The sequence below is a fragment of the Petaurus breviceps genome, unplaced genomic scaffold (assembly GCF_028583685.1).
Source record: "Petaurus breviceps papuanus isolate PSGF00001 unplaced genomic scaffold, PetGlider_PUasm1.0 227, whole genome shotgun sequence".
NCBI classification, from domain to species: Eukaryota; Metazoa; Chordata; class Mammalia; order Diprotodontia; family Petauridae; genus Petaurus; species Petaurus breviceps.
The window spans coordinates 7,176,658-7,201,100 of record NW_027185896.1 but is presented as its reverse complement, the minus strand read 5'-3'; the positions used below and the strand labels follow the sequence as shown (position 1 = coordinate 7,201,100).

At 40.4% G+C, this 24,443-nt stretch overlaps 1 protein-coding gene across 1 annotated transcript in view; it reads left to right on the top strand.

Annotated features, from left to right (window-relative positions):
* The first annotated feature begins 3,072 nt into the window (after positions 1-3,072).
* RAD54L2 (RAD54 like 2) overlaps positions 3,073-24,443 on the top strand; it is a 149,173-nt gene continuing 127,802 nt past the window's right edge. Inside the window, exon 1 of the mRNA XM_069095611.1 lies at positions 3,073-3,179. The gene's annotated coding sequence lies outside the window, so the exon portion shown is untranslated. The remainder of the gene's footprint in view (positions 3,180-24,443) is intronic.

Sequence of the window (24,443 nt, the reverse complement as noted above, 5' to 3'; positions counted from 1 at the left end):
TCTAATCTCAACTGGACCCTCATTGCAGGAAGGCTATTTTACTTTTCTCTAATTAATTCTCTATTCTCCATGTTGCTGTTTAAACCTTTCTCTATTTTCCTTTGAACTCCCACACTACCTTCTATCCCTCCCTGCCACAACTAAAGACCTCATCTCATACTTTTACTGAGAAAACAGAGACCATTCACCATGAATTCCTCCTTTTTCCTTTCTTTTCATCTAACAACACTTCGGCATTTTTCCTCTCCTCCTTTCCTTTTGTAAGGGTGAGGTTGTTTGATTTAAAAGAGGTGCCTAGTCTGTTAAGTTCCAATCCATATATAATTAACTGCCTATTAGATATTTTGAACTGACTGTCCTTTAGGCATCTCAGACTCAGCATGTCCAGAATAGAACTCATTATTTCTCCTCCTCAAGGACACCATAATCCTTCCAGTCATCCAGGTAGGTAACCTTGTCATTCTTTAAATCACTTTTACTCCACCCACATGCCTCATTAGCCAAATTTTGTCACTTCTCTCTCCAGATCTTTTGTATCCCTCTCACTCTCTCCAGTCTCCTCCTACCCTACTTCAGGTCCTTCTTTAGCCTAGAGCCAGGGGTGGGGAACTTAGCTTTGAGGCCACCCATGACCTTCTAAGTACTCAGGTGTGGCCCTTTGACTGTGAAATTTTGATTCAGCCTCTGAAGTTGAGATGCAACAAAGTATGGATCAATTCTCTGCTGCTTGTGCTAATTTTGGCCTAACAATTAACACGAAGAAAGCACAGGTGCGCCATCAGTCACCACCACATCATCCATACATGGAATCATCAGTTATAGCAAATGGAGAAGTTTTGAATGCTGTGGATAAGTTCACTTACCTTGGTAGTGTACTTTCTAGGGATGTACACATTGATAATGAAGTTGATGCACGCATTGCCAGAGCTAGCTCAGTGTTTGGGAGGCTCTTCAACAACCTGCCAGGGGAAAGCTCCCATCAATTCTCAATCACTCTTAATGATTCTCCCTTGTTTACTCTAGTGGAGTTGCTAAATCTTGTAATTACTTTTTAATATCTCTTGTACATGTGCCCTCTCCACTCACTGAGACATTACCTTAGTTCAAAACCTCACCTCTTGCCTGGATTATTGCAATAGTCTTCTAATTGGCTTATCTCTGTCTCAAGTCTCTCCACTCCAGTCTACTCATTTACTCAGGTGCCAAAGTAATTTAGGCCCGACTTTATCAGTTCAATTCAATAAACTTTACTGGGTCCCTATTATGTCCAGAATCAAATATAAAGCCCTTTGTTTGGCACTGAAGCTCTTTACAACCAGCCCCTTCCTATATATCCACCCTTATGTTCCTTCCAAACACTCCATAGTTCAGCTATAGGAACTGGCTTACTTGATGCTGCTTATTCACACCATTTCAAACCCTACAGGTGTATCTTTGCACTGTTCTCTGTTTCTGAGATACTTTTCCTCTTGGAATCTGTGTTCCTTTAAGATTAAGACTTGGTATGAGCACCATGTCTTTAGAAGATTTCCCTCTCCTTCTGAGGTTATCTAACCTGTATGTTCTGATCTCGACATGTTGCCTTCCCCATCAGCTTCTTAAGGAAAAGACAATTTTTACTCGTTTTTTAAAAAATCTTCTGTGTTTAGCTCAGTGCCTTGCATAGCTAGCACTAAATACATGCTTGTTGATTTGTTTGTATCTCCTGGCCCATTAATATTCCATTCCATTCGTATACTACAACTGTTTAGCAGGGGTGGGGAACCTACAGCCTCTAGCCCCACGTGGCCCTCTAGGTCCTTGGGTTTTACAGAATAAATCCTTTTAATAAGGGGATTTGTTCTGTGAAAAGCACCTAATTCGATGGCCTAATTTGAGGCTGCAGGTTCAACACCCCTGCTAGCTTTCCTAACTGACGGGAGCCTACTTTGTCTCCAGTTCTTTGCCACTTCAAAAAGTTCTGTTGTTATTTTGGTATACGGGGCACCTTTCTTTCTCCTCTTGGATTATGCCTAGGGAGATTTTTTCGGTCAAAGAGTATTACCAGTTTAGTGATTTTATCCCCAAATTCCACAAGTTTTGTGGAAAAGTGGGAGATGTTTATTTACACTCCCACCAAGAGCGTTATTTAGGGTGCCGGGCTTGCCAGAGCCCTCCCAACGCCCGACATTCCCATTTCCATTATAGCTGCCAGGTCGTTGTGTAAGGGCCACCCTGAATGTTGTTTTAATCTGTAGGTCTCTTTAAATTGTGATTTGGAGCACTTTTCCCCCCCACGTAGTGGTTAACAGATTGCAAATATTCTCCTGAAAACAATATCAGTTGACCAGTTATTGGTGGAAAACTATTGGTATATGTGTGAATTACATACATGTGTACACATCCACAGTACATTTTAACCAATACACATGTACACACGCGCACGTGCAGGACCTCAGTTTACTCCGCGTGTCTACATTCTAATAGATACACATGTACACACGCACGCCGAGCCTCAGGAGGTCCCCACCGGGCGCGGACGTGGGTCTGGGGGCGCCCCCGCCCCCGCGGCGCAGGCTGGCCGCCCCCGAGTCCAGCAATGTGGGCTATTGTTAGCGCTGCCGCCGCCGCCGCCAGCCCGAGCCGGGGTCGCCGCGCTGGGCGCTGGGGAATAGGCTCGAGGCTCCGCTCGGGGTCCGAGGAAGGGAGGCGGCCCCCCGGAGCCGCTGCGGCTCTGCGTCCTCGGCCTGGCCGCTCCCTCGGGCCCTTGGAGCCCACTCCTCGTCACATTCTCTTCGGGCCTCCCCCCTCCCTTTCTTAGCCTTCTTTCCCCTGGCGGGGGAGCGCTGGGTTTCCTCAGCGGAACCTTCCTGTCGGAGGTTCCTGTTTCCCGCCCGGGGGGCCCTGGCGGTCACGCCGGCCGGGAGGGGGAAGCTTTCTGGCGCGGACCCCGAGCGGAGGCTGCGAGCGCCGCCGACTGAGGAGAGGTGCCGCGCGGCCGGAGGGAGCTAGCCAGCAGCGCCCGGGCCCGGAGGGCCTCCCCCCGCCGCCGCCGCCGCCCCTCGCCGCCCTCCGCGGCCCGAGCAGCTCCGCGCGCCGCGGCTCGGCCGGCCCGGCCCAGCTCAACCCGGCTCACTCGTCCCGGCCTGGCCCGGTGCGGCCCAGCCCGGCCGGGGACTGCTTAGCTCCGGCGCGGGGAGGTGAGACGGGGCCTCTCGGGGCGGGTCACCGCGGGCTGCCGGGACTGGGCATATCGGGGGTTCTGCCGCGCCGGGGGGGGGGGGGGCCGGGGTGGTCGCACATCTCGGGGTCCCCAGATAGTGGGGGCGGGGGCCTCTGGCGAGGGGAGGTTTGAGCAGGGCGGACGGGGGCACGGGGGCTCTGGCGTCTCCTACGTGGGGGGAAGCGGGGATTGTTTCCAGGGACCCCGCGTACTTAAGACCTAGTGGGTGGAGGGAAATGGAGAGGCGGGGATGGACGCAGGCCACCGGGACTCGGTTCTGGAGGGAGAGGAGCTGATAGCTGCAGCCCAGAGGAGGTTCGGTCCCAACACAAAGTTCTTGGGGGCTCTGCTGGGTCAAAGGAAAGTCGTCTTGCCATAAAGTGGTTCGGAGGCAGCGTAGGTATAGAAGCTTTGAAGGGAGATGATAGCCATCCTGCTATGGAAAAGAGGAATTTGGGACTCGTGTAGTTGTTAGTGAGTGAGGGTGGAGAGGGCAATGCTAAGACAGGTTGTGTAGTTTGGGGTAAGTCTGGGCGATGGCCCAAGACCTAGGCAGGAGGAAATGTGCAGAATGGGGATCTTGGTACACACTGAATTGACCTCATAGTGGAGTGGATAATTCAAAACCTGTTGGAGTCACTGAAGCCCAGAAAGACAACTGGGGAGAAGTATATTGGTGGATTGATAGGGAAGTGAATGGTGAAGGATTGTAGACTGAAGGATTAGAGCTCTTGATGGGATGTCGGTGTGGGAAGAATTACTAATTATAAATTGGAGGATGAACTTGGGCAGAAAACAGGATGCTAACCATTTAACTTTGTGCCCCAAATTAAAATGGGATATTGTAACTCATTTCTCCTAAGTATTTAAAAGCCTATTTCTGAGGATGGTATTTGACTGTTTTCTTTCCTCCTTTGTTCTGGAGTTGAATGACTCATAATTTCTGTTCACTGATGCAGCCATTGTTTGTTATTGAAGGATGATGATCAAAACTGGACACTGTGTATCCATGAATTCCAGGGGGTTCAGTCCCTATGTAGATTTCTTTTTGATTCTTCAGAATCCAAACTTTAATTTAAAAATCTATCTTCACATAGCCGGGTGTCATTGTTCAGATTTTTCAGTTCAGATTTTCTATACAATCATTGTTGAAAATTCTTTGCAGGCAAAAGGACGTGAAACTTCGTTTTCCCATCAATCTTCTTTGAGAAGGCAACTTTGAATCATACTGATTATCATTTTGATTACACAGGGTAACTCTTTCACAGTAGGTTGTCAACACTGGAAATATATTGGTTGTATCCGATAATTTGTCCTTTGACAAGCAGTTTCACAGGACAATTTGCAAGTTCTGAATTTGATTTTTCCAAATTTTATTTTATTTTATTTTTTTTGCTTTTTTTGGAGGGCAATTGGGGTTAAGTGACTTGCCCAGGGTCACATGGCTAGTGTTTTGTGTTAAGTGTCTGAGACTGGATTTGAACTCAGATCCTCCTGACTCCAGGGCCAGTGCTCTGTTCACTGTACCACCTGGCCACCCCTCAAATTTGATTTTTCAAAAACTACTTGCCCTGAGACACCACCCTATCAGAATTTGTGGGTTAAGGATTTGAAAATGTGTTTCTGTGTGTGGATTCATATTAAAAGAAAAACTCTCCTGAAGAAAGGGGAAGGGAATAAACATTCATAGAGCACCTACCACATGCCAGACACTGTGCTAAGCACTTTAGAAATGTTATTTCATTTGGTCTTCACAACACTGTGGAGTAGGTACTGTTATCCTCATTTTACAGTAAGAAAGCTGAGGCAGAGATAGGTTAAGTGTCTTGTCCAGGATCATACAGCTAGTAAGCATCTTGAAGCTAGATCTTAAATTCAAAGTAATATTATGTGAGTTCAGCTGGCTTCTTTTTGTCTCCTTCTAAATTGATTTTGGGTCAGTGTCTCAATGTGGAATGTGGATTATGGTTTAGTGGGAGTTGTGGCTTTATCAACTGAGAAAAAAACCACTTGTGGTCCTTTAGAGGACAACAGATCTCTTGAGGTATTGAGGGAGAGAACAAGCATTTTTTAAGTACCTACTCTGTGTTGGGCATTATGCCAAGCTCCTTACAAATATTATCTTCTTTGATTTTCACAACAATCCTGGAAGGTAAGTGCTATTCCATTTATAAAGTACAATTAAGAAAACTGAGGCAGAGAAAGGTTAAGTTATTTGTCCAGAATCATATAGCTAGTAAGTGTCTGAAGCCTGATTGGAACTCTGATTTCAGACTTAGTGCTCTATATACTGTAACACATAGCTGCCTCTATTGATCTAATGCTTTGGTAAAAGTTCAGCTATTCTAGTAATGATGTTTCCTGACTTTCAAAAAGCAATTCTTAACTTATTTCCCTTTTCTGAGATAGTTGCAGATCCGTGAGGAATTAAGTGATTCTGGTAGAGAGCTTTTTAAAAAAGAAATAGATTTTAAAATCTATTGTGAATTAGAAGTTTTGTCATTGTAGAGTATTTGTTTGATTGGTTAAAATTGGTTATCCGTTTAGAATCTGTGAGGGAAATATGTAGTCATAATTCCCAGGCTGTGTGAACACAAGGTTGTCTTTGCACTGCTGTAATTCAGTTTACCCATTTGCTTTAATGTATAACCTCATACACATGCTAGTGCATTAAACAAACGCTTTATTCTGAACGTATGTATGTCTCTGAGTAATGATTTACAAATCTGTTATGTTCTTAATTTCTTTAGTAAATTATAATGCTATCTTTTTTTGTCCCATTAAGCATTTGAAGGTGCAGCTGTTGCCTTTGTTGCCTTATTTTGCCAACTTGACTCCAAAATACCCCCCTGGTCTCTTTGAATAGTTAGTTTAAAATGATGGAGAATAAAATTAGGCTTTTTGAAAATCCCTTACAGGGCAGCTAGGTGGTGCAGTGAATAGAGCACCAGCCCTGGAGTCAAGAGGCCCTGAGTTCAAATTCAGCCTCAGACACTTAACACTAGCCCTGTGACCTTGGGCAAGTCACTTAACCCCAATTGCCCCTGCCTTCCCCCCTCAAAAAAAAAAGAAAATTACTTACGTTTCAATATATTGTGCTATACATAAGGTAAACCTCAATCTATTTGTTGTTGTCGTGTTAACTGACCAATAGTCTGATAGAGCAAAATGAAATTCTACTTAATGATTGTATATAGTTATAACAATTGAAAGAATCAATAATCTGTTTGAGGGCCATAAGTTGTTTAGAACATCTTTCAGTTTCCATCTTGAATGTTCATTCTCTCTGAGAAGTTCCAAATATTGCATTATTATCTGGGAATATTGCCTTGCTGAGAGAAAGATTTTGGGTTCCATCTTGGATTAAAAAGCTTCAATATTCAACTTGTTGGAGGAAACCCCTGAGCTTTTTGAGTCGTTTTGAAAGCAACATTCATGGTTTCATGTAAATAAAATATACAGGTAAGAGGTGGCTTGATTTTAAAAAATGATGGGGAGCTGCCTTATTCTGAATTAGAGGTACATAAAAAGTGTTAATCAGCTGATTGGCAAGAAGCATTGCTTTTAGTGTCTTCTTGGTGGGCAGTAATCCACTTTGAGATTTCTGTTGTCATTCTTGTGGGTCCTTTTTTAACAATTTTTGTGGAGAAGTCAGCATTTGCCTGTCCTATGGATTCTCTCTAGGAAGAGTGGGCATCCCCACTGGCAGAATGTCACTCAAGTGCTATGCAGCAACATGTTCTGTGTAGCCCTGTATTCTGGTACTTGTTCAATGTAACTTTGTTGGTAGTGTCATTCTAGCTTTCATCTTTTTTAGAAAAGCTCAGTGTTGGGCATATTCCCCATCTTTGTCCATATATGCCAATTTGATTCTTCACTTTGTGCTTTGATGGATAGTACATGTATGGAGAACAGAACATGCACATACTTCATCAGAGATCTATGAATTGTTCACACTTGGGGTAATGTAAGCACTAGAGATGAAAATGATAAATGAATAGTAGTCTGAAATGGTTCTAAAGGAACCAACCTATATAAATCAGACCTTCTCTCTGATGAACTTAAATTTATATGGGAAATGAGTAATAACTCATATTTATATATTGCTTCAAGTTTTATAAATAACTTAACCCTGTGACATAAGTAGTACAAATATTATTTCCATTTTGCAGATTAGAAAACTGAATTTCAAATGAAGTAATTTGCCCATGTTTACACAGTTAGTAAATGTTGGACCTGAGATTTGAATCTAGGTCTCTCCTGACTTCAAACTTATCATTCTTTCCACTATACTACATTGCCTTACAACATGAAGGGAAACTTACATTTGAGATGTTACAACATAAAGATAGCTCATTGCTGAAATTATTGCCATTTCTGGAATCCATTTTAGTCAAAAATAGCATTTGTATCTTTTTATTTCCTGGTGGTTAGAAGACCACATCCTTATCTTCACAGTGAAAATACTGTCATGATTAATCCATATGTTCTTTATGTCCATGAGGTCAGAAAAGTTAGGTTGGTTTATGGAGGGTTGTAAATGCCAGATTGAGGATTCTGTGTTTTATCCTAAAGACATTAAGGAGTTATTGAAAATGTTGAACAGGAAAATGACATGGGCTGTCCTGTGACTTAAGATTGTTTTCTTTTTCTTTGTTTCTTTTGAAACATTTTAATGATACTTTAAAAAATCACTCATTTCCAATTTCTGTCCCCACTCCATCTTGTAACAGATAAGTACAGTCAAGAAAAACAAATGAACTCATTGGCTATGTCTAAAATATGTTTTATTCTGTACCTATAAAAGCACCAACCTAGTTTTCCCTTTCCAAACTGCCTTGTTATTTACACATTTATATTTTATCTTCTGTCTGTGCCGTGGGCTTTGTCCCCGGTGCCCATAATGCATTCAGTCAACACTTCTGCCTCTTAAAATCTATTTCAGCACTCATCTCAAGTCATGTCCTATATTAGACCTTTTTACATCCCCCCTCAAATTACTTTGTCTTTATTTTAATTGTTACTTGTATGTATTCATGTTTTCTTTCCATAAAAAATATAAGCTCCTTAAAGGCAAGGACTGTTTCATTTTGGTCTTTGTATTTCTAGGGCCTATCACAGTGCCAAATACATGGTAGCCACTGAGATGTTTGTTGATTGCTTATGGTATGTTACTTTCATAGGTTTGTGGTTAGAGGGGAGAGATCCGCTGGTATTTTAATCTATAAGCAGTAAAAACCAATTAGGAATCTCTTAGGTTTATTACCATCCCCCTCAATTTTCCCACTCCATTTTCATCCTGATTCCTTCTATCCCTTCCACTGTGCTCTCTAGAATACCTGTTCCATAGACAACAAACTTCCCTTCATTTTAAATCTGTTCCTCTCCCACTCCTTCCATTGGCTAGCTCTTGCTGAAACTTGGCTTCCCCCTGATGATACAGTCTCTCTGGACACTTTTTCCAGTATTGGCTGCACCTTCACTCCTTGTTTTCCATTGCCCCTTCTAGGTTCTCCCTCTTTCTCCATCACTCAGTAACCTTTCTTCCTTTGAGGTTCATGCTATTCATATCTACCACCCAATCAAAATCTGTGTAGCTATTGTCTACCAACCTCCAGGTCATTCCTTTTCTTCCTAAATGAGTTTAATACCTGACTTATAATTTTTCTCATCTCCCCAAATCTGTCCTTAGAGAAGACTTCAAGATACATATTGCTTCTCTTTCAAATAACCCTACTTACTCAGTTCCTTAACCTTCTCACCTGTCATGAGCTATTCCTCAGCCACGCATAAATATGTCCATACCTTTGATCTTGCCATCACCCAATATGTACACCACAGATGCACCACTTTCTCATTCACGAATTCCGAAATCCCCTTATCTGGGCTTTTTACCTCTCTGTCTGCCTTCCCTTACATAACTCTACTCTTCATACAACTCTACTCTTTATCTACACTGTGATCTTCAATCCCTTGACCCTTCAGGCCATTTCCCCTTCACTAGGTACTTTCTTTTCCCACTCTTGACCCCTTGATGAACCAATTCTACCCTACACTGTTCTCCTTTCTGGAATCTCTAGTACCCTTGTCATATTACTGATTACTCCCAGCCAAGCCTCAGCCTTGGATCACTCCCACCATTTGTCACCTTCACTCCTATACACATACTACTGAAGGAAGGTGGAGGAAATCACAAAACCTTTATGACTGGGCCCACTACAAATTTATACTGTACAACCTCAACCGGGTCCTTAGTCATGCTAGGCAATCCTATTATACTTCCTTTATCAGCTCACTATCCCACTCTACACAGGGACTCTTTCAAACCTTCTCATCCCTGCTCAGCCCTCTTACTTTGACTCATATTTTACAGAAAAAATTGAGGCCACTCACATTAACTTCCTCTTCTTTCCTTTTCTGCATTTCCTATCACTGTGGTGTTTTCTTCTATTCTTTCTTTCTCAGCCTGTCTCATATGATGAAGTGACCTTATTCCTTACTGAGGCTAAACCCCTCTAATTGTTCAAGTGATCCCATTCTATCTCATGTCTTCCAATAGATTGCCTCTCTGTCATCTTCTATCTAACACCTGTTTTTAATCTTTCCCTGTCTACTGGCTTTTTCCCTACTGCCTACAAACATGCCCATGTCTCTCCCATTCTGAAAAAAAAAAACAAAAATCAAAACATTCACTTGATTCTTCTACCCTTGCTAATCATCATTCTATATATCTTTGACCCTTTGTAGCTAAACTCCTCAAAAAACCCCATCTACTTTAGGTGCTTGCACTTTCTCTTGTCTGACTTTTCATCTTAATCTCTTACAATCTGGCTTCTGGCTCAATCATTTCAATGAAACTGCTATCTCCAAAAATATTAATGATCTCTTAGTTGCCAAGTCCAGTGATCTTTTCCTCAGTCCTCATTTTCCTTGACCTCTCTGCAGCCTTTGACACTGTTTACCACTCTTTTTCTTGGGATTGTCTTCTTCTGGGTTTTTGGGACACCATTTTCTCCTGGTTTTTCCTCCTACCTATCTGACTGATCCTCCTTTCTTCTTTGCTGGATTCTCTTCCAGATCACAATCCCTATCCATAGGCATCCCTCAGGGTTCTGTCCTGGGTTCTCATCTCCTATATTTCACTTGTTGATCTCATCAGCTTGTATAGATTTAATGATCCTTCTCAAATCTACCTATCCTGCTCAGTCTGTATGCTCACCTCTCTAATCATACATGTCCAACTGCGTTTCAGACATCTTGAATTGGATATCCAGTGGACATCTTAAACTCAAGATGTCTGAAACAACTCATTTCTTTATAAATTCTCCCCCTCATCCCCTTGCCTATTATTGTAGAAGGCAACACCCTTCTCTTAGTCCCTTAGGCTCACAACCTAGGAGTTATCTTGGCTTGGATTTCTTATATCTCTTAGCCCCCCATATCCAACCTGTTGCCAAGGCCTGTTATTTTCACCTTTGCAACATCGGTCATATGTACTCCCCCTCTTTTCCTTGTGACACTGCCACTGCTGTAGTACAGGCCCTCATCATCTCATTGTTATTGTGTTGTTCAGTTGTGTCTGGCTCTTTGTGACCACATTTGGGCTTTTCTTGGCAAAGGTACTGTAGTGGTTTGCCATTTCCTTCTCCACCTCACTTTATAGATAAGGAAACTGAGGCAGATAGTGTTAAGTGACTTGCCTAGGGTCATACAGCTAGTGACTGAGGCCAGATTTGAACTCAGAAAGATGAGTCTTCCTGGCTCTAGACCTGGAACTCTATCCACTTCACGATCTAGCTTCCTATTACTTGAGACCTTGATTATTGCAGTAGCCTTCTGGTGGGTCTGCCTGCCTCAAAAGTTTCTCCACTCTAATCTATCCTCTATTCAGCCATTCAAATGATTTTCCTAAAGTGAAGGTCCAATCATATCACTGTCCTACTTAATAAACTCTAGTGCCTTCCTCTTGTTTCCAGGAACAAATGCAGAATGTACTGTTTGACATTCAAAGACCTTCAAAACTTAGTTCTTTCCTACCAGTCTTCTTACAACTTACTCCCTGACACATAGTCTTTGATCCAGGAAGACTGGCCTCCTGGGTGTTCCACAAATAAGACATTCCTTCTCTCCTGGCACCAGGCAGTCTCCCTCATGCCAGGAATGCTCTACCTTTTTCACTCCAACTACTGACCTCCTTGGCTTCTTTTAAACCACAACTAAAATCCTACCTTTTGCAAGAAGCCTTACCCAATTCTTCTTAATTCCAATACCTTTTCAGTGGTAAGTTATTTCTGATTTATCCTGTATATAGCTTTCTTTGTATATATTTGCATGTTGTCTCCCTCATTAAATTGTAAGCTTCTTGAGGTCAGGGACAGTCTTTTGCTTTTTTATATCCCTAGTGCCTAGCACAGGGACTGGCACCAGGTAAGCAGTTAGTAAATGTTTATTGATTGATCAAAATGAACAAAGAGGTGATGAGTGTTTCAATGAGGGTAATTAATGGTCATGTGAAATAAGGAGAAGGGAATTGATGCTGATGCTAAGTGACATGTGGGCATAGAGGTGACATGAGTTGACAACTGATTGGATATAAAGGGAGAGAAGTGTCAAAGATGACTTGAAGTTGCAAATCTGCATGTCTGGAATATGGGTACCATTTGGTAGGAGGGGCAGGTTTAGGGTAAAGATAATCAAGTAATTTCAGTAATGTTAAGGCTACTGAAAAATCTAGGTGAAGCTATCTATATAAAGGCAATTGATAGTATGGGATTAGAGTTCGAGAGAGATAGGGTATGAGTATGTAGATGTATAAATTATCTGTATAAGTATGTTAATTGAAATCCTAAGGGAGTAACCGATATTACAAAGTCAGAACATAGTGAGAAAGATGAGCCCAGAAGAGAGGCTTGACTTCTATTGGTAATCTGTAAAATATGGTAGCCTGGGCAACTAGGTGGTGCAGTGGATAGAGTACCAGGCCTGGAGTCATAAAGAATGATCTACTTGAGTTCAGATTTGACCTCTGACACTTAACCAGCTGTATGACCCTGGCCAAATCACTTAATCCTGTTTGTCTCAGTTTCCTCATCTATAAAATGACCTGCAGAAGGGAATGGCAAACCATTCTAGTATCTTTGCCAAGAAAACCCCAAGTACAGTCATGAAAAGTAAGACACAACAGAAATGACTGAACAAGAGAAAAAAAATAAGGTAAACATTTTGTACTTTTGCGAGAATGGGAGTTACTTGTCTTTTTTGTTCATGTGGTGTTTTGATAGCAATTTCCCAGTAGGGTATTTTTTGGGGGGGGGGGGAATGGAGGAATATGTGAAATTTTTTTCATTTTTCATTTCTTTATAACCTCTTCCCCAATAAAATTTTTCACTATAACAAAGTATAATTAAGCAAACCAATCAATACATTGGCCTTATCTGAAAAATGCATGCTTCATTCTACACCTATATCACCATTTGTCTGCTTGATCATACTGTTAGTCCTCTGAAGTCATGATTTTTTCTGAAGGTATTAATGTAATTCATGATAGAATATTTATGGTCTTCAGAAATCTCTCATTGTTTTTGGAGGTCAAACTGAGTAACATTTTGCCATTTCTGAAGGGCCTATTTTTTTGTCCAATCTCATACTAGAAATCCCAAATCAGTGATTCAGGAAATATTCTTCTTTAGTACTTCTCAACCATATATTGTATACAAGAATACACTTGTCTTTAATATCTGAAGATGATACATTTTTTTTGCTTTTTGGAGGGCAATTGGGGTTAAGTGACTTGCCCAAGGTCACATGGCTAGTTTTTGTGTGTGTGTGTGTGTGTGTGTGTGTGTGTGTGTGTTAAGTATCTGAGGCCGGATTTGAACTCAGGTCCTCCTGACTCCAGGGCCGGTGCTTTATTCACTGCACCACCTAGCCACCCCTAAAATGATACTTTCTGTAAGACATACTTTCGGAACTTATTTTTCCAAAAGTTGATAGTTTATACTAATTCATTCATTTTCTCTAGTCTAGCCTTCCTTCCAAGTTAGGCAACTTGAAAGAATATTTTCTCCATAATAATTATGTTGGAAGTCACCATACTGATAAATGATTATTGAATTGAATTAAGAAAAATGGAATGGAATGGAGAATAATAATGATAGCGGACATAGTGCTTTAAGGTTTGCAAAGCACTTTATGTATTTTATTTCATTAAATCCTCACAATCACCCTTTGAGATAGGTTTTGTTACACATGAGGAAACTGAGACTGAGAGAGGTTAAGTGATTTGCCCAGAGGTACACAGCTCGTAAGTGTTTGAAGCAGAATCTGAACTTGAGTCTTCTTTATCTAGGCCCAGCACTCTATACATGTAACTTCCTCCCAAAATGAAAAGCATTTATTGAGTGCTTTCTTTGTGCCAAGCACAATGATAAATGCTGGGAATATAAATAGAAAAAGCCAGATGGTTCCTGCTGTCAGAGAGCTCACATTCTAATTGGGGGAATCAACACATACAAGAGAGTTCAGCTTCAGGGCAGTTGGAAAGGCCCAGTGGTTCTTAGAATCTGTTGGCAAGGTAAATGGTAAGGCCTGGTGATCCCCTATAATACTGGAAAGATTATAGTTGGTACTTTTTTACTTATTAAAGAGGTGTGAGTGACTATGTCCATCTGGTAGCCAGAGGCCTAGAGAAGTCCAGACCTGTTAAATGGAGGTCCTAGTATGGGGATCTGAATTAGTAGGGGTTGACTGGTGTTGAAGAATGGTCCTGCACAGATCTTATGGCCTCTCTCATATTTTAGCAGACTTTGGCCATCTAGGGGATCACGTTGTAGTTATTGGAGGAAGGGACCCTGTCCTTCATGTAGTAATGCAAAATGGTTTGAGTATGGGTAGGGTAGCTACATGGTAAAGTGGATAGAGCCTAGGGCCTGAAGTCAGGAAGACACATCATCTTGAGTTCAAATTTGACCTCAGACATTTCCTAGTTGTAGTATTCTGGGCAAGTCAGTTAACTCTGCCTCAGTTCCTTCATCTGTAAAATGAACTGGTGAAGGAAATGGCAAACCACTCCAGTATCTTTGCCAGGAAAACCCCAAATGGAGTTACGAAGAGTCAGGTATGACTGAAAAATGACTGAATGGCAATAACAATCATGAGTATTGGTAAAAGAAAGCAGTGGAGAGTAATTGTGGTATGGGTTAACAACATAAGACAAGAAAAGGAAAAACTGGTTAGAGATATAAAGCCCATTTTGGTTCACAGGTGCAGTAGTAAAGGCATTTCCTTTATGGTCAGAATTGAGGTGCAACAGGGAAAGAAGTTGTGTTTATAAAGGTGAGAAGCAATGAAAACGTGGTAAAGAATTTTAGCAGAAGCAGATTTGTGGCTGTAGGGCACAGTAATAGTTTTACTGTATAACATATGCCGAAATATTTGATGAGAAATTAATTTATGAATAGTGAATATAAATGGAGAGTGAAATTTGAGAAGCATTTGGAAATATTTTGTATTTCAGTCTGAAGGAAATCTCAGCTTACTATTATATAGGAAGCTTATTCGTGATGAGTTTGGATCTATGTTGTAGAATTTGACTTGTTTGCCCAGACAAAGCTAACAGTTTCCTAAAGGGTGTGGCCTTAAAATTTGAAGTCCTTAGTCACACTGTTGATCGTTCCTTAGTTACTGATTTGGTTTCTTCCACTTTTTCTCATTTTCATCAACCAGTTAATCAGTCAACAAGCATTTCCTTTTTTTTTTTTTTTAATCAATTGAGGTTAAGTAACTTGCTCAAGATTACACGGCCAGTTATTTTGTGTGGATACCAAGTATCTAAGGCCGGAACTGATCCCGAGTCTCCCGACGCCGGCGCTATTACTCACTGCACCACTTGGCCACCCCTCAACAAGCATTTCTTTTTTTGTTTGTTTTTTTGATTTTTGGAGGGCAATTGGGGTTAAGTGACTTGCCCAGGGTCACACAGCTAGTTTTTTTTGGTGTGTGTTAAGTGTCTGAGGCCGGATCCGAACCCAGGTCCTCCTGATTCCAGGACCAGTGCTCTATTCACTTCACCACCTAGCCGCCCCTCAACAAGCATTTCTTAAGCACTTGCTATGTGCCAGACTCTGGGGCTACAAGTGCAAAGATTGAAACCATCCCTGCTGACATGCTGACGGGGGATACAGCAAGTACATGTTAAAATATTCACAGAATAAATATTTAATCAAACAAGCAACATTTATCTAATTTTTGCTATGTGCTAGGCATTTTACTCAATGCTGAGAATATAAAGAAAAAGCAAAACAGATCCTGCCATCAAGAAACTTACATTCTTAGGGTGGCTGGGTGGCACAGTGAATAGAGCACCAGTCGTAGAGTCAGGAGGACTTGAGTTCAAATCTGGCCTCAGACACTTAACATTTACTAGCCATGTGACCTTGGGCAAGTCACTTATCCGCAATTGCCCTGCCTTCCCCCCTCAAAAAAAAAAAAAGAAACATTCTAATGGGAAGGATAACATATAAAAATTAGAATATTTTAATTTCTATTAGAATACTAGATGAATAGCGAGTAGATCGACCTTAGAATGGATGGCACAAACTGAGTGAGGGGACCAGGAAAGACTCCCTGCAGGAAGTGGCTCACGAACTGAATGTTAAATAGAGCCAGGGACTGGAAAAACATATTAGGACTATACAAATCTGAAAGTTGGTACATGTGTAGGTATAAATCAAAAGCTCACAGCTGTTTTTAGAGGACAAAAAAAAATTCTTTCTGGACACACATGGCTGCAACTATTGTTTCTGAAATTTAAATTATGTGTGTGTGTGTGTGTGTTTGTGTGTATTGAAAGAAACAAAGGTTTGATTTCCATAACTACGTGGTTCATTACATATTTCCCCCTTTGGTCTGTATGTCTGATGTTGAGTGTAATATTTGTCCTGGCAGAAGACTTATCACTCATTTCGCTCATAAGGTGAATTCTCTGGTATTGTTTAAGCTGTGCATCCACACAGAATGCTTTCCCACATTCATTCCATTGGCAAGGTCTCCCCAGTATAGATGCTCTAATGCCAAGCCAGCATACTTTTTTTTTTTTTTGCCTTTTGCCTTTTGGAGGGCAATTGGGGTTAAGTAACTTGCCCAAGGTTACCCAGCTAGTTTTTTTGTGTGGGTGTTCCCCTTCACTCCCTCCTTCTTGACTATATAGATGTCTACTTGTGCACCCTCATTATGTGAGATAATTTCCCTCAACTTTCCTTTCCTTTTCCACTCCTTTCTCTACCTTCTTCTTCCCCTCTCTTTCCCCTTTTTCTAAGACCTTCAAGATATAACTCAACTACTTCCTAGTCTCGTCCCCTTGGATTCTCTCTATGAACTCTAATGGTGATACGGATCAGAGGGGATATGGGTATGTATCATCTCCCTATATTTGAATGTTAGCAGTTTATCCTTGTTTAGTCCTTGATCATTGTTCACTGATGCTTACATTTAAATGTTTCTCTTCATTCATGTGTTTATACATTTCTCTGCAGCTCTAGTCTTTTCATCAGGAATGCCTGAAAATCTTCTGTTTCATTACAGGTCCACTTTTTCCCCTGTAGCTTTACTGGGTAAATTATTTTTTTATTGTAAGCCCATATCCTCTGCTTTCTGGAATATCATTCCAAGTTATTCACTACTTTATAGTGTGAAATTGTGATTCTGACTGTACTCCTTGGTACTTGAATGAATTTCTGGTTTTCTTGCAATATTTTGCTTTCACAGAAGTTTTGGAGTTTCTTTATGATGTTGCTAGGATTTTTCATTTGGGGGCTTCTTTTAGGAGGTGACTGGTGTATTCTTTCTTTTTCTACTTTTCCCTCTGGTTCTAAGAGATCTGGGAAGTTTTCTTCTAAAATTTCTTCAAATATAATGATTAGGCTCTTGGTTGTGGTCCATTGATTCTTAGATTTTTTTTTCTTCTTCATCTGTTTTCCTGGTTAGTTGTTTTTACTATGAAAGATACCTAATGTTTTCTTCAATTTTTTTAGCCTTTTGACTCTTTTAATATTTCTTGCTGCCTCATAGAGTCATTGACTTCTATTGGTCCATTTGAAATTTTCAGCGTTTGTTGCTTGGGCAAGGTTTTGTACTTCTGTGCCCGACTATTACTTTCTTTTCTATTCTTCCATAGCTCTCATTTCTTTTCCAATTTTTTCTTCAAGCTTTATGACTTTATTTATAAAAAACATTTTTTAACTCTTAAAAAATTCTTCATCTCTTCCAGGAATTCTAGTAGATATTGTATCCAAGCCATTTATTTCTGTTAGGCAATGTTTATAGATGCTTTGGAGTCATTCTTTTCACTGTTTTTGTGTTGAACTTCCCTGTCATAATAGCTCATTATCATGGGGTTCTTTTTTGTTTGCTCATTCTTCCAGCCTTCTTCTTGACTTCAGACTAGATGTTAGGACTGGGCTCTGTAGTACTTCTCCTGAAAACATCTGAGCTGGTCATGTTGGTGCTTTCTTGAGGTATTGAGTATTGTGTTATTTCAGGATTTTAGGAACATCCTGGTGACCTGCAAGCTTTTACTGCTTCCAGAGGGATCTGATCCATTGCTGGTCTACATTCTGCAAGTTCCTGATAAGGGTTTATTTCTGAGCAAAGTAGACTGCTGTTGGATTCTGTCCCTATAAACCAAAACTGAAAAACTCCTTGGATTCAGAAGAGCAGAATTTCAGACTCCTTTTGCCTGCGATTTCAATCTTGGTGACTCCTCTACAGGCTGGGCTAGACATTGGAAGTGAGACCCTGCTTTGCACTGGAGTTTGAACCACACCTATATATCCATTCATTCATTCATTCATTCATTTATTCAGTCTTTAAGTCTTATGTCTGGTTGCTGTGATCATGGCTGAAATCTTTACTAGCCAAAGTCTAGGGTAGGGAGCTCCCTGAAGTTTGCAAAAATTGTTTAGCTTTTGTATTGGCAGTCTGGGGAAGTTTATGGATTCTTTCTTATAATAATGTTTTTTTTTAAATTCATAATTAATGGAAATGCTAATTTTTACTTAGCAGTTAGTGAAAATAAAGATGTAATTTTTTTCCCATCCAAGTTCACAGACCCCCCTGAAATCTATCCATGGGTTGACTCTCATTGAGAACCCCTAGCCTAGTAGATAGAGAGCCCTACTTAAAGCCAGGAAGTCTCCCTCTGATACATATTGGCTATCTGAAATTGATGTAGGTCATCATTGATTACCTTGGAGAAAACATTTCTAGCAAAGTATTAGATATAGAAATAAGATTGCAGGGGCCTGAGTGAACCAGTGACAAGAAGTAGAGGAAGACTATGGGGATGATTCCCTTCCAGCATTTTGCAATAAAGGGAATAAAGATGGTGGGAAATTATAGTTGTGCTTTTTGTTGGTTAGGGATACCAGAGTATGTTACCTGAGTGTGTTTATTTATTTTTTTAAGCAATTGGGCTTAAGTAACTTGCTCAAGGTTACAGGGCCAGTTATTTCTGGCTGTGGTGCTAAGTATCTGAGCTCAGATTTGATCCCAGGTCTCCCAACTCTGGGGCCAGTGCTCTTACTCACTGTGCCACCTGGCCGCCCCTAAGCAATTGGGGTTAAGTGATTTGCTCAGGGTTACAAGGCCAGGTGTTTCTGGGTGGGTGCTAAGTATCTGAGCCTGGATTCTATACCAGGTCTCCCAACTCTGGGGCCAGTGCTCTTACTCACTGCACCACCTGGCCTCCCCTGTTTATTTATTTTTTTATTAATTTGTTTGTTTACTTTGAGTTTACGAGATTCAGTCCCCCCCCCTTCTTTGAGTTTCAAATTTTCTCCCCTTCCCTCCCTCTCCCCTCCTCCCCCCCTCCCCCCAAGGCTGCATACAATCAGGTATAGGATTTCCAGATACTTTCACATTAGACATTGGTCTGGTTGAAAAGAAGGATTGTACTGGATGGAATGAACAATGGGAAAGAGGAAACCAAACCAAATAAGGAAGAGAAAGAGAGCAGGTAATTTGCTTCAATCTGCATTCAAACTCTGTTCTTTCTCTGAATGTAGACTTCTGTCTCCATAATGAATCTTTTGGAGTTGACTTATAACCCTGCATTTCTGAGAAGAGTCCGGTCTATCTAAGTTGGTCATCACGCATATGTTGTATCTGTAATGGTGTACAAATTTCTCCTGGTTCTGCTCTTCTCACTCAGCATCAGTTTGTATAAGCCTCTCCAGGTAGATATGAAGTCCATCTCCTCTTTGTTTCTTGTGGTGCAATAGTATTCCATTACATTCATGTACCATAACTTATTTAGCCATTCCCCAATTGATGGGCATCCTTTTAATTTCCAATTCTTTGCCAGTGATTGTGTTTATGACTGTCACCTGAGTGAGAGTCAATGAAGTGGGAGAGATTGAAGGTTAGTCTTAGGAGGAAGGACACATCTTCCTGAGACAAAATGAATGACAAAAGGATGGCTATAATTATGGGGTTTTGAGCCTGGGGAATTAATTCATGCCGGAAAGCTCCTGTCTCCTTAGCAAAGTGGCAGATGAGTGAATGAAACTAGGGGCTAGGGGCTTTAAGAATGTGGAAAATGGGGGCAGCTAGGTGGTGCAGTGAATAGAGCACTGGCCCTGGAGTCAGGAGGACCTGAGTTCAAATTCGGCCTCAGACACTTAACACACACACACAAGCCTAGCTGTGTGACTTTGGGCAAGTCACTTAAGCCCAATTGCCCTCCAAAAAGCAAAAAAAAAAAAAAAAGAATGTGGAAAATATTTGGAACAGCCATAATGAGGAATATTACAGGGAGTTAACAAAATAAAAATGAATTTCATGGGAGCTTTGAGAACCCAATGAGTTAAGATAGTTTAGATTTATAATCATCCAAGTCAACTTGGTTTTTTTTGCAGCTTTCTACAGGAACAGAGAAAGTAAATAATGGGAATAACCCAGGGTGAACAATTGACATGAAAGACATGGTAGAAGGTCATGTAAGTAAGGCATTCTAGGGTGTTAGATAAGATGGCAGTGAAATGACTGGCCATGATGTGGTCTGGGTTGGGCAGCGAAGCAAATGATAATTCCTATCGTAATGTAAAGGAAAGCAACATTGAGAGATTCACCTAATAAATGTAGTGACCTTTTGTAACTTTAGATGACAGATGATGAAACAAGCTCCATTCTTTGGGTATAGTACAAGGCATACATTTTCAGACATAGCAAATGGCTTGATTTATAAGCATGATTATCCTTTGTTATAAGGGAAAATTCAATTGGTGGTGTATATGGGAGTGACATTTTGAATCATAGTGATATAAAAAGCATCCATAAAACATTTTTTTAAAATTATGAGACTGAGGTGAAAGCAGAAGGCTGATGAACTTCGAGAATGGGGAAGGTGGAGGGACATAAAATCAGGTGAGGGGAAAGAACATTTTATTTACTCAAGTTCCAGAAAATAACTTCATTTCCTCTTTCTTCTGTCTTCTAATTTTTACCTAAAAAGTATATCCCTGGGAATACCATGGCCCTATATGTGAGCTCATCAACATGAGTACAACTTTCAGTTTGCTGATTCGCAAACTATCCAGTGTCTACCCAAACTGTGCCTCTCTTATTCATATCCTCCCATACATCTACCACAGGGCATCCACCCAAAAGTGTTTCTCTTGACTTTGTGTAGATTTTAGTGAAGCATGTGGGTTTTCCATCAGTTGTCATATTCACTAAATGACTTTGATCTTGTCTTTTTTTTTTTCCAGGTATATATTTCTCTGATGATATCCTTTATCCTGCTTCTGCATAATTTCTTATTTTTAATGTATTACATCCTGTTCACACTCACCACTTGCTTCTCCATTGCCCACTGGGTAATCCTGTATTTCAGTTCTTCAGAGACTATTATGTTACATGACTTACAGCCATACAATATCATTAGAAGAATATTAGTATTAAAAAGATAATTATTTCAGGAAGAAGCTTGGGTTCATTAAAAGAAACAAGAAGTTCACCAAAGGCAATGCAGTCTATTCCCCTTAATTCTGTTTAATTCAGAATATTTCGTTAAGCATCCACTATATTCCAGACACTGTGTGGGGGATACAAAAACAAAATGAAGAAAGTCCCAAGTTCAAGGAATTTATATTTTACTAGGAGGAGAGAGCAAACAGCATGACCATAGATAAGTAACTACAAATAAATATACAAAATACATTCAAAGCAATTACAAGGAGTGTGTGTGTGTATGTGTGTGTGTGTGTGTGTGTGTGTGTGTGTGTGTAAGTAATAATTGGGGAAATCAAGGTATACCTCGTAAAGGAGGTGGCACATGAACTGCCCTTGAAGGGGAACTAGAGGTTTCAAGAGGTGGAGACAAGAAGAGTAATAGGGGACAGCCTATATAAAGGCACAGAGGAAGGAGGTGGAATGTTGTGTGTGGGGATCAATGAGCAGGTCAGTTTAGCTGAAATATAGAATATGTAATGATGAGTCATATGTAAGACTTTGATTGGTACAGAGAGATTGGAGACATTGTGAAATAGTGGGGCCTAAGAATTATCATGGTCAGTCCTGGGTTGGGATACTAGTTCAATTACTCTGAGTGACCTTGGGCAAATTACTTGACCTCTCTGGGATTCAGTTATTTTATCTATCAAATGAAAGGGTTAAAATAGATATCTAAGGTTCTGTGATCCTAATGCTTCCATGATAGCAGAGGAAAGATAAACACACTTGTCAGTAGAATGACAATTATGAAAATTAACCCCTTTAATTTTTATTCCTACAAAGTTCAGGGTGTAGAATAGGAAAGCTAACTTCGTTGTCTACTTGTATTGTCCAAGATAGATGTACTGATGGAGAAGGTCTATAAATACCCGACCATTTAACTGCATATCATCTTTTCTACAGGAGACATTCTTCTTTTGCTTTTTCCTGTGTGGATAGCCCAAGATATCCTGTAATAGATAGCCCAATCTCTTACAGGTGATTATAGATCTCTTCCAGGCTACTCTGCAGTGTTTTGGGGTTTGATGAAGTTATTATAATATCATTTGCCAACAGGTGTCTTTGGATGATTTTGCCATCTGTAGTGAGTCCCCCTTCAATATGGACAGCATTGGACATCTCTCATGATTTGGAAATATCTTTGTTGAGCATATGTCTTTTTTGCCTCACTTAATAATTATAGACTTGTTAAGCAAAGTTTTCTTTTAAATATTTTCCAGGAATCTTGTCTACTATACTTATGTCAAAATCATATACCTCAGTCGAGGAGAGTCTTTAAGGCTTTTGCTTTACAGAACCAAATGCTTTTCTGAAAGTCAACACGTATAACTACAGTGGGATCTTGTATTTGCTGCACCTTTCAGCCAATTTTTAAATTGTAAAGATGTGGTCCATTGTAGAATATTATTCATCAAAGTTTGCCTGTACCCTTTCTTACTTTCATCAAGGAAGTCCTTGATGTGTATATCGATTATTTCTATAACATTTTTGTAGAAATGTGTAAGTTAGGGTTATATCTTTTCTTTCAAATGAATCTATTTCTGTTGGTCATGTCAACTCAATCCTTAGAGTCCTCCAGGTTCACATTCCTAAAAACATCCTTGACTCTTTCCTCTTGTATTCAAAGAGTTGTCAAGTCTTCTCTGTCCTACTACCACAACATCTCTTGAATCCATCTCCATCTCTCAACTCAGTCTCTTACCTTAGTTTAAGCCCTCCTCGACTCTCACCTGGACTACTGCATCAGCTTTCTAATTAGCATACCTGCTTCTAGTCTCTTTCCTTTCTATCCCCTAATTATCACCGTCCTGCTTAAAAATCTTCAGTGGTTCCCTACTGTCTATAGTATAAAGTTTCACTTGAGCCTGGCATTCAGATTCTCCTTGTCCTTTTGTAACTTTCCAGCCTTATCTCCCACTATTTCACTCCTACATGCAACCTCTCTTTTAGCTAAATTGGTCATATATAACCCTACCTTTTCTAGTTTGCTCAAGTCTGAGGTGTTTGTGTCTGAAATGCACTTTCTACTCTTTGTTTGTCCAAGTCCCACTCTTCCTTCAAGACTTAGGCTAAAGGCCCACTTCCTTCATAAAAAGTTTTCTGGTCAACCTGCCCCAGCCAACCCCTGACCCTTCATTGCTTCTTCCTTTGAATTCTAGCACAAGTGCAGCCTGTAAAGTGCTCTTCCAACCAGTATTGGAGACATTAAAACCAAAGTCCACCACAAGGGTGGGGCCCCAACTCTGCTTTAATAAAATTAGGTTAATCATCTGAAATCAGGCAAGCTATACTTAAATTTTTCTTATTTCATTCTTTTTCTTTTGCTCTATCCCAGATGGAAAACTTTAGCTGCTACAGTCCCATGGAACCATTTCTACTCTATTCCCTTCCATGTGCAAACTCTGTTACTTATTTCATCTGAGGCAGCTGGTGCCATAGTAGATTAGAGTGCAGGGTCTAGAAACAAGAAGATTTTGAGTTCAAATCCAGCCTCAGGGTTTGACCCTAGGCAAATCACTTAACTAACTTCTGTTTGCCCCAGTTTTCTCAACTGTAAAATGGGGCGATAATAATAACATATACCTCCCAAGGTTATTTTGAGGATCAGACATGCTTAAAGGCACAGTACCTGGCACATATTAGGTGCTATGAATAAATGCTTATTCCCTGCCTCTTTTTCCTCTGACTGGTTGCTGACAGGCAAGGTATACCTTTATTATTCTTGATTGGGAATCAGGAGAGTTATATATTTTACAGGGCTGTTGTGAGGATCAAATTAGATAGTGGGTAGAAAAGGTTATGTTAAACTTTATGTAAGTTTCACATATTTATTATTGATAGTAATAGTGTTTAACTACTCTGGTACTATTATTTATCATCTTTGTATGTACCCTATATGCCCAACTAGATTGTCTAAGTCCCTTTGGGGCATGAACTCTCTTTTGTTTCTTTGATTGTGTTATTTCGTATCACAGTGTCTAGTAGGCATTCAGTAATTGCCACACTGTGCATCCTGTAATATAATTATCCTTTCCCACTTTCTAGCTTCTTTTTATGTGTTGTCTCCCATTGCTCTGTAAATTCCTTGAGAGCATGAACTATCTTGTTTGTATTTGTACACTGTCCTGTGCCCGATGTGTAATAATCATTTAATAAATACTCTTTATCTCTCATTTTAACTACTTATCTTTGATTAGGCATCTAGATTTTAGTACAGGTAAGAGTAATCACT